General features: G+C 47.4%; 1 long non-coding RNA gene across 1 annotated transcript in view; it reads left to right on the top strand.

The window, feature by feature from the left end:
- Nucleotides 1–9,605, top strand: part of LOC307212058 — a 36,848-nt gene extending 27,243 nt beyond the window's left edge. The window contains exons 2-3 of the long non-coding RNA XR_013836782.1: nucleotides 5,463–5,530; nucleotides 8,007–9,605. This is a non-coding gene — a long non-coding RNA (uncharacterized lncRNA). The remainder of the gene's footprint in view (nucleotides 1–5,462; nucleotides 5,531–8,006) is intronic.
- Nucleotides 9,606–10,171: the final 566 nt, after the last annotated feature.

A 10,171-nucleotide genomic window follows, 5' to 3' on the forward strand; every position in this document is an offset into this window, starting at 1 on the left:
TTCCATCTGCGTTAAACGGAGTGAACCATCCGAGAAGGGCGCATAGGATTGCAGATCGATGCGTGGTTGAAGTCTCTCTCTCTCTCTCTCTCTCTCTCTCTCTCACACACACACACACACACACAGGCGCGCGCACTAACACACATACACGTTTTCCATTTATTTTCCCAACTCCCGTGATTACTAAATTAATAGCAGGCACTAAGACAGATGTCAAAACGTCTCGAAAATGTTTATCTGGGAATAATTGAGAAGGTGGTGGGACGCATTATCTGATGGTGTAATGGAATATGTATGAGGAACAGCTGTTTGAAAGAGGCACCTCCCGTGGCTGCATTAAGTTTGGAGCCTCCCTCGCTTAAACAGGCCTTCCTGGAGGAAAGGCAAGCCAGGCGCTCTCCCACCACCTTGGGGACCTCGCCGTCGGACTGGAGACAGACACCGCTTGCCTCCAGCAGGGCTAGCCGAGCAGAAGCGATTCCTCCCTTGCCAACTGGGGGTCAGAGGGTTAAGGCACGGCTTCCCACGTGCACGTCTGGAGCAAAGAACCCGGGAAGACAAGGGGGGCATAGACCCTCCTGGGAAAACCAGCGGGGCCCCGTTGTCTCGCTAGCGGCCTCAGGTGGGGATGCGCGCTGGGCAAAACTTGGGCAGCTAGGTTCCCGTCCACTGACCCTGGCGCGATTCCTTCCACTCGGTCTGCAGCCGGATCCTATCCACAGTCATTTCGGAATTAAGCTCAAGGGGACTTAACGTCCAAGTGTTTCTCCAGCTTGGGACTGGACTACAACTCCCATTAGCCTGACCACTGGTCCTGCTCGCTGGGGATGATGGGAGTTGTAGTCCAACAACAACTGGGGACCCAAGTTTGAGGTGTTGTGAGACTGCAGCTCCCATGATCGCTGAACAATTGACCATGCTTGCTGAGGCTGATGGGAACTGGAGCCCAACAACATCCCTGGCATGTAGGATGGAATCAGAGGGCCTGATTGCTAGGTCAACGTCTGTAAGAAAGGGTTGGGAAGAACTGCCGTCGACCTTCGGTGCGACTGCAACAGAAACGTTGCACTGCCTGACTGAACCCCGATGATGCTGGAGTATTGGTCTTAGTATTTATTAAATTTATATACCACCCTATATATACACAGCGGTTCACAAAATAAAATTAAAATATAAAAACACAAAACACACAATCAAAATATAAACAGAAACAGCTGAATAATCCCCCCAATGCATAAAAACAATTTTACAAATTAAAAAACACAATTAAAAAACAGTTTAATTTATGAATTATTGTGATTATAAAATTTGAAAATATTTTTTAAAAAAATAAAAATAAAAGAACATAAAGTGCACTCTCTGCTGGGCTGCAGCAATCCTTTTGTAGTTCATCAAGCCCTGCCCTAGGCCTGGTGGAAAGAGGCAGGAGCAGGGCCCTCAAACTCTCAGCAGGAGTAGACTACAAATGTCTACACATGACACCTTTAAAGCACAGTGGAGGCATAGTTTTTCCCTCAAAGAATCCTGGGCATCGTAGTTTGCTAAGGGCTGCTGGGAATTGCAACTCTGTAAGGAGTAAACTATAGCGTCCAGAATTCTTTGAGGGGAAGAATGTGCTTCAAACAGGCCTGCAAAATCATTGTGTGTTTGTAACATTTTAATTGGCTGCTTTGTTTTTTCCTTATTTGGTTTATCTATAAATTCTTTTTCTTTTTTTAATCAGAGTCTTCAGAATCTCTCTTTTTCCCCTCCTTCCTCAAATTTTTTGGGGATATGCATTTTGTTGTATAAAAAACCCTCTCATCACCGCCTTACTGGCGTCCCATGCTGTCTGGAGCTCTGTTCCTTGATTTACATTTAATTCAAAATAATCTTTCAGTATTTTCTCTGCTTTTTGTAATATGTTTTGATTATCTAATAGATCTTCATTTAACCTCCATCTGAAAGTGGAGCTTTTTTTTTTTTTTTGCTTTTTTTTTGCATTTCTAAAATTAATGAATTATGATCCGATAATGTTCTTGGCAAAATAAGTGATTTTTAAAATTCCTATTTCCAGTTCTTTAGAGACCCATATCGCATTTATTCTTGCAGTACTTTGCAACTCTGTAAGGAGTAAACTACAGTGCCCAGAATTCTTTGAGAGGAAGAATGCATTTCCGCTGGTGTAGCTTAAAGCCCATTCAAAGCACATTCTCCATCGCCCCCAAAAAGAATTCTGGGCACTCCAAGCCACATATAAAGCACGTGCATTTCCCCCAAAAGAATCCCTGGAGTCGTGGTTTGTTAAGGATGCTGGGAATTGTAGCTCTGTAATGGGGGAAATTGCAGTTCCCAGGATTTAAATGTGGGCTTTAAATGCACATTGGATGTAGTTTAAAGCAGCATTTTTCAACCTTAGGCTCCCAGATGATTCTGGACTACAACTCCCATCACCTGTAGCTATTGGCTAAGCTGGCTGGGGATGATGGGAGTTGTAGTCCAACTGCTTCTGGGAAGCCAAGGTTGAAGAACACTGGTTTAAAGGTGTGGTGTGGATCTGCCCTAACTTGTTTGCTTGCTTGTTTGTTGTTGTCGTTTAGTCGTTTAGTCCTGTCGGACTCTTCATGACCCCCTGGACCAGAGCACGCCAGGCACTCCTGTCTTCCACTGCCTCCCGCAGTTTGGTCAAACTCATGTTTGTAGCTTCGAGAACACTGTCCAACCATCTCGTCCTCTGTCGTCCCCTTCTCCCCCTTGTGCCCTCCACAGCGCCACGCGCTGTGCCCCCCACAGCGCCACGCGTATCCCTATCTATACGTGTACGGAATGCAAAATAAACCGAAAGCTGGATAGGTTGAATATATATATATATATATATATATATATATATATATATATATGCTTTTAAAATTTTGCTGGGCAATCAACCCATGTTGCAAAGGGTTTCACTAAACGGGTTTTTGTGATAGTCCTGGCTTTAAAACGCATTCAGCGTGCATCCCTGCTCCCCAAAGAATCCTGGGAACTGTAGTTCGCGCTGGGAATCTTAGCTTGTGAAGAGTGAACTACAGGATGAGTGTGCGCTTTAAAGGTACGGTCTATAAAGCGCATCTAAGACCCAAAACGGCTTCCACCTGCTCCTTCCCTCCAGCTCAACAGAAGATGGAGGAATGAAAAAGATGGACCTCTGGGTGAAAAGGGGCTGATGGCATGAATCCCAAGCCCCCAGCTTTAGAAATTAACCCTCCCCCCCCCCCACCGTCCGCCCAATTGCGCTTTTCAGTCCAGATGCTCGGGGAGTGGCGAGGACGTGCGTAACCCCATCGGGGCATCTAAGAACAAGATCTAAGAACAGGAGGAGCCCAGTTTGGCTTGCGTCCAAGCAGAGAGCCCAACGCCCGACGGAGACAGTGAGAAGCCCTCCCAGGTCCACGGGGAGGCCGTCGGTTCACCAGGGGGTTAGGCACCTCCTCCTTCCTCCTCGACCTCCTTTGTGTGCTCCCTTTGGGGACCCTGCTTCCTTCCTCCCGGAGGACATGCCCGGCTCTCTTCCCCTCCCTTGCGCTCCCCGCCCTTCTCACGCCAGCGCGGCCTTGTTTGTTTTTCCAGTTTCCCCCCGACGGCCCAAAAGGAGAAAACAAGCGCGGTGGTGGCGTCACCGGCCGGCCACCTCCTCCTGCTGCCCTGGTCCCGCTCTGCGAGGGCAGCGAAAGAGAGAGAGCGCCGTCCAGGGATTGTTTGGGGAGGATGGAGGCCACGCTGCCCGCCCAAGTTCATCTAAAAGTAGACGGGCTCGACCTTTGAAGAGGGGGCAAAATAACAAGCAGAGTTCATGACCAAGCCAGGCGGTCATCTCTCACGTCTCCTCCCGGGTCTTGGGTCCTTCTCTGGCTTTCTTTAGATCGGCGGCGCTAAGATGAATTGTTTGGCTCAACCTCCAACTCACCCCCCCTCCTGTTCTTAGATGCCCCCCCACCCCGGGACGGAAAGGGACGCCGGCAGCGGGAAAGGACAGCTCAAGAGTTCAGTACGTCAATCTTCAGGAGATCAAACACCAGAGGCAAGACGGCCACTCGCTAGCAAATCTCCCTCCCTCTCCCTTTCCGTCTCCCTCTCCCTCACCCACACCAGCAGGGGTGCCAACTTGAATAAAATAGGGGGGGGGCTGCTAAGCCCTGCCCTGCACAATCGATCACATGATGCTGTGCACGCACACCATTTGAATGGCAATGCCCATCAACTTTTTTGGGGAGTGGCCTCTTCAAATATTTTATTGGGGCAAAATCTAAGCCCCCTAGGATTTGGTTCCTAGGGCTGCCAGCCAGAGTGACTATGCTCTACCTCCGCTGTCCATGGCATCATTTACTCATTCATTCATTCCATTTCATTTCATTTCATTTCCATCCCCACTCTCCTTTGTTTTTAAGCAGAGGTCGAATGGCTGTCTGTCATGTATGGTCTAGCTGAAATACCTGCATTGCAGCAGGTTGGTCTAGATCAGTGTTTCCCAACCTTGGGTCTCCAGCTGTTTGAGGACTACAATTCCCATCATTCCTGACCACTGGTGTTGCTAGCTAGGGATGATTGGAGTTGTAGTCCAAAAACAGCTGACAACCCAAGGTTGGGAAACACTGGTCTAGATGACCCGCAGAGTCCTCTAGTCCAGCTCTTAAGTTTCTACGATTCCGTCAGGAGCTCAAGGTGCTTATCTGGCTTTCCTCCTCCCCACTTTATGCTATCAACAACCCTGTGAAGCAGGTTAGGCGGATAGACTGTAATTGGCCCAAAGTCACCCAGTAAGATTCATGAGTGGGGGACTAGAAACTGCTCGCCTCCAGCCCATCTCCCACATCTTGGGCCAACACTCCAACCATCACAATACACTAGCTTTCAGTGGGCCCCTGAATCACAAGTGGGGACAGCACTGTTGTGCTCAGGTCCTCCTTTGGGGCATCTGGTCTGGTTGGCCAATGTGAGAACAGGATTCTGGACAAGAGGTGCCATTGGACTGATTCAGCAGGACCGTTTCATTCCTTTTTTCTTCCTTCCTTCCTTATACAAGAAAAATAATAATTATCTCCACCCCATTCAGACACAGTCCTACCATCACCTAGGAGGCAGTCCTAGATTTGAAATAGATTTGCCAGTTACAAAAATATGAACAGTTTTTATTTCGTTTCTTCTTTTTTTGAAGGGGGGGGGATATATTCCCAGAAACAACAAACAGATAGTCCTGCCAGTTCCAGGGCTGCTATCATGTTCATCTTCTCTCTTTATAGCAGCTCCTCTCCACACCCAAAGGATGTTTACCCAGGAATAAACCCCACTGAGTTGAAGGGGACTCCCTTGTAAATGTGGAAGTCTATACAAACTCCCGCAGAAGCAAAGCCTTGTTGGAGACAATGTGACTTCCGAATAAAGGTGTTTAGGGTTGTCGTGCACAAGGCTATATTATATTGTTATTTTATTTCTTCATCTTCCAGGAAGGTGGAACTGGAGTTGTTGTTTTAACATTGCAGCATGGCGAACACTTTTCGTCAACAACCTTTAAGTATCTTTTTGATGTATTTTGAATTTTGCATTGTAAGCTGATTTGAGGCGTTTTATGCCATAAGTGAGGGACGCGGGTGGCACTGTGGGTTAAACCACAGAGCCTAGGGCTTGCTGATCAGAGGATCGGCACTTCGAATCCCCACGACGGGGTGAGCTCCCGTTACCGGGCCTTCTCCTGCCAACCTAGCAGTTCGAAAGCACGTCAAAGTGCAAGTAGATAAATAGGTATCACTCCGGCGGGAAGGTAAACGGTGTTTCCGTGTGCTCCTCTGGTTCGCCAGAAGGGGCTTAGTCATGCTGGCCACATGACCCGGAAGCTGTACACCGGCTTCCTCAGCCAATAAAGCGAGATGAGCACTGCAACCCCAGAGTCGACCACAGCTGGACCTAACGGTCAGTGGTCCCCTTATCTTTACCTTATGCCATAAGTGACAAATAAATGCAGAAAATAATAAATATTATTTAGGCTTTCTTTAAATAAGAAGCATATTAATAGGATGGCTCTTTGGGGGCAGGGAAAGATAATGCTATTTCATTTTCTCCATTCATAATCCCTTCCTCTTCCTTGACTGTAGGAACTGAGATCTGTCTCCCCAGCCCTTAGTCCCCTTTACACATACCGTATTTTTCGCCCCATAGGACACACCGGCCCATAGGACGCACCTAGTTTTTTGGGGGGGAAATAAAGGAAAGAAATTTATTTTCCCCCCAGGTGCTCTGCGCTAATCCCGAAGCTTGGGGCGTGCGGAGTTCAGCGCGCTCCAAGCTTCTGGGTGCCGACAAGGTCTCCGCTAGCCATGGGTGAGCCGCGTGGCTCTCCCACGGCTAGTGGAGCGCTGCGCTAATCCCGAAGCTTGGGGCGTGCGGAGTTCAGCGCGCCCCAAGCTTCTGGGTGCCAGCAAGGTCTTCGCTAGCCTTGGGAAAGCCGCGCAACTTCGCGCGGCTCTCCCACGGCTAGCAGAGCGCTGCGCTAATCCCGACGCTTGGGGCGTGCGGAGCTCAGTGCGCCCCAAGCTTCTGGCTGCCGGCAAGGTCTCTGCTAGCCCTGGGAGAGCCGCGCGGCTTTCCCATGGCTAGCGGAGCGCTGTGCTAATCCCGAAGCTTGGGGCGTGTGGAGCTCAGCGCGCCCCAAGCTTCTGGGTGCAAGCAAGCTCTCTGCTAGCCCTGGGAGAGCTGGGTCTGCATTCGCCCCATAGGACGCACACACATTTCCCCTTCATTTTTGAAGGGGAAAAAGTGCGTCCTATAGGGCGAAAAATACGGTATCTCTTTGGGGTTTGGTGATGGTCAAGCTTCATTCCATGTGCTTCTGGTATGTCCCTGCCCTTAATCCACGGAGATAATAATTTCTTTTTTTAAAAAAATATATATTCAAAATTAAAACAAGACATATTATCCAAAAACATATCATCTTTGTTTCCCCCCCATTTTTCCTCCCTCCCCCCTCCCACACAACCCCCCCGCCCCCACCCCCCGACTTCCCTCAGTTCCAGTCTTTGGTTTCTCTGAGACTGCTGTTTTCTGCATGTGTTGTATAGATCCTCAAACTATTTAGCTGATTATTATCAATAAAAAGTTTGTGAATGTTTATTCAAAACCTGCCAAGGAGTCCAGTTCGCTTTGTTGCGTCTTCAGATACTTTGTAAAGGGTTCCCATTCATCCTTAAAGTCACAGTCATCCTTGTCCCTTAGCTTATATGTCAGTTTTGCCAGTTCTGCATAGTCCGTCAATTTTTCTTGCCATGATTCTTTAGTTGGGGTCTCTTCAGTCTTACATCCTTGTGCTACCAGAACTCTCGCAGCCGTTGTCGCATACATGAAGATGTTTTTCAGCTTTTTTTGGCAGGTCTTTCCCTACAATCCCCAACAAAAATGCCTTGGGAGATAATAATTTCTAAATGATTCAAGTTTCATCAAGTTTGAGGGCTGGGAAGCAACTGCACCTCTCATGCCTGGACATTTAGAGGTAGATAGGACCACTTGCCTTTCCTCCATGGAAGATTCAGATTGCAGCTGCTGGTGTTGTTGCCCTCAGGTCTTCCTTGCAAGATTCCCCAAAGCATCTGATTTACTACGTTGAGAACAGGAAGCTGAACTAGATGGGCCTTTGGCCTGATCCAGTTTGCAGGGTAACATCTTTATTCATTTTTAGGTACCAGGCAAAAACTCGCCTCCCTCAGGCTTTTGACTCTTCATCTGAATAGTTTCAAGTCCTTGTGGCCCTTTTCAGTAGATCAGGTTCTGTAGGAGCCGCCTTTTAGATGTATAGATGCGATTTTAAAGGGCTTTGTCTGTTTGTTTTAATTGGTTTTGTGTTTATACTGTGTTGTAAGTGATTTTGGGTCACTTTTGTGAATCATGCAAAATGCTGCATAACAAAAATATCTTACTCTGTACACTTGTAATTATGTACGTTTTATCTTTCAATAAGGACAACAACAACAACAACAACAACAACAACAACAATGGCATAGAGTAGTTTTCTTGAGTTCAGATTCCTCCCCCAAATCTAATTACTGCCAGCAGAGAAGTGTCCATATTTGGACATGGAAAAACACGCACAACCTAAACAAATGAACCAGCCTCAAAGGTAACCTAATCCAATCCCCTGTTGACGCAGAATATCTAGTGCTATAGTATCTGGATAGCTCTGTTCCACCATTGAACAGCTCATAATGTCAGGAATTTCTCCCTATTGCATAGGCTAAAACCCTTTCCCTTGTCATTTGAACCCATTGGTTTGGTGTCCTACTCTCGAGAGCAACAGAGAACAAATATGCACTATCATCTATGAGGCACCATTTCAAACATTTGAAGATGACGGTCATGTCACCTCTTAGTTGTCTCTTCCCCAGGTTAAGCATTTCCAGCTCATTCAACCTTTATTCAGAGGACTTGGTTTTCAGGCACTTCACCATCTTTTGCTCTCTGCATAGCCAGGCTGGGTCAGGTAAGGTTATCTAATCAGCTTCATAATTAGGTGGGCCCTTGAAGCTCAGATTTCCAGTCCAGATCCAACCCTAGCCATTATACCACACAGGGCATGTCCTTAGTATCAGACGCTGCTGTAACAAGTGGATGGAGATGTCCCTGAAGGCCACGCTGGATCTGCAAGCACTGATATATTCTGTTTCCCCCCACTAAGTGTTGGAAGTGTTGGGATTCAACTCAGCTTGCACTGCAAATGGGAAGGGTATCTAGACCTTCAACCTTCCTAGACTGCCATTTTTGTGCTGATGTGTTAGAATGATACTCTAAGGTTGCTGACCTCATTTCCTACTTCCTGCTACTTCAACCTCATCTTGGAAGAGGAGACATCTTTTTCGGGAATCTCGTGCTTCTGACAAAATGCAAGCATGACTCTTTGTATCTCCACCTCAGGAACTTTCCTATCAAGTATGTATTTCCTTTAATAAACTTAGCTCTCTTATTTTTACTACGCTCCGAGTCTCAGTGTGATTATCTGAAGGATAAAGTGTGCTCCTCCAGCACAGATTCTCTGTTCCATTAATTTTCCAAGTTAACTCCAAACACCACCACCAAGTCCTGCACAGAGCAGACCAATTGAAATTAATGGGCCTAAGTTCATCATGTCCACTGATTCCAGTGGGTCCCTTATGAGCAACACTAACATTGGATACAACCCAGTGTGAGCTGTGAATCACAAAACTTAGGTTTGAAACCCTTTGTGCATTTATCTGGCGGTAAGCCCCATTGAACAGGGACGTGGGTGGCACTGTGGGTTAAACCACAGAGCCTAGGATTGCTGATCAGATGGTCAGCAGTTCGAATCCCTGCAACGGGGTGAGCTCCCATTGCTCTGTCCCAGCTCCTGCCAACCTAGCAGTTCAAAAGCACATCAAAGTGCAAGTAGATAAATAGGTACCGCTCCAGTGGGAAGGTAAATGGCGTTTCTGTGCGCTGCTCTGGTTTGCCAGAAGCGGCTTCGTCATGCTGGCCACATGACCCGGAAGCTGTACGCCGGCTCCCTTGGCCAATAAAGCGAGATGAGCGCCGCAACCCCAGAGTCGGCCACAACTGGACTTAATGGTCAGGGGTCCCTTTACCTTTACCTTTAAGCCCCATTGAACACAGTGGGACTTCATCATCATCCCACCCAACCAACTGCAATAAGGGAATGAGGATTTTGCCCTCTAATTACAAGGAGGATGTTAGAATGTCTGAGATACATGCAACACCTCAAATACCTTGATGTGCCAGATAAACAGCAAGTGCTATAGTTTTCAGTGGAGGTAGTGCTGATGATATCCCACATTGCCTTTTTGGAGAGGTACAAATACACGCATTATCCACAGCCCAATTAAGCAAAAGTACTTGGATTAAAGAAGATTAGTATACCCTGATCCCAGGCAGCTTGTTAACTTAGTTTATCCCTTAGGGTTTTCCCAACTTACCGTACCTTACGCAATTTTATACAGGTTTTTGGCTGGGAAAAAATCCTGCCACAGTAAAACAGGAGTCTGTATGGCATTTCCCCCTCCTTCTTGCTCCAGATGTCATGCGGCTACACACACCGGAGGAAGTGGAGAGGTGCAAAGGAACGACTTGATGGCCCTACCATTTGACAGAGTAAGGCAACTGCCTATGTACCCCCTAAACTTGTCTGCTGGCCTCAGGT

This window comes from Podarcis cretensis (genome assembly GCF_951804945.1).
Source record: "Podarcis cretensis genome assembly, chromosome: 3".
NCBI lineage: Eukaryota > Metazoa > Chordata > Lepidosauria > Squamata > Lacertidae > Podarcis > Podarcis cretensis.